The sequence below is a fragment of the Charadrius vociferus genome, unplaced genomic scaffold, assembly GCF_000708025.1.
Source record: "Charadrius vociferus isolate BGI_N301 unplaced genomic scaffold, ASM70802v2 scaffold564, whole genome shotgun sequence".
In the NCBI taxonomy this organism is placed as follows: Eukaryota; Metazoa; Chordata; class Aves; order Charadriiformes; family Charadriidae; genus Charadrius; species Charadrius vociferus.
In genome coordinates, this window is record NW_009647940.1 from 70387 (window position 1) to 70755 (window position 369).

Genomic DNA, 369 nt, shown 5'->3' on the forward strand with positions numbered 1-369 from the left:
AGCGCGGGACGACCCGGGACACCTCCTGGCGCAAGGAGAAACAGGTCCCGGAATAGCTCAGGATGGCCCGGGACAGCTCCGGGCGCACGGAGGGAGTGGGGCCGGGGATAGCCCGGGATCTCCCGGGACAGCCCGGGGCGCACGGGGGAGTGGAGTGACGGGATCTCCCGGGATAGCCCCGGGAGCACGGGAGGGGCAGATGTTCATGACAGCCCGGGACAGCCCGGGGCACACAAGGGACCACAGTGCCGGGACAGCCAGGGGACGGCGTCCCGGGACCCCCGGATTTGGGGGAGGGAGGCGTGACATGCAGACCCCCCGGGGCGCGGGACCATCGAGGCTGCGCCGGGCGCCCGTGGCGGTCCGGGG

General features: G+C 73.7%; 1 protein-coding gene across 1 annotated transcript in view; it reads right to left on the reverse strand.

Moving 5' to 3' along the window:
• The window catches only part of WNT1 (wingless-type MMTV integration site family, member 1), a 6244-nt gene that overhangs the window by 2662 nt on the left and 3213 nt on the right, over positions 1-369 (reverse strand). The window lies entirely within an intron of this gene.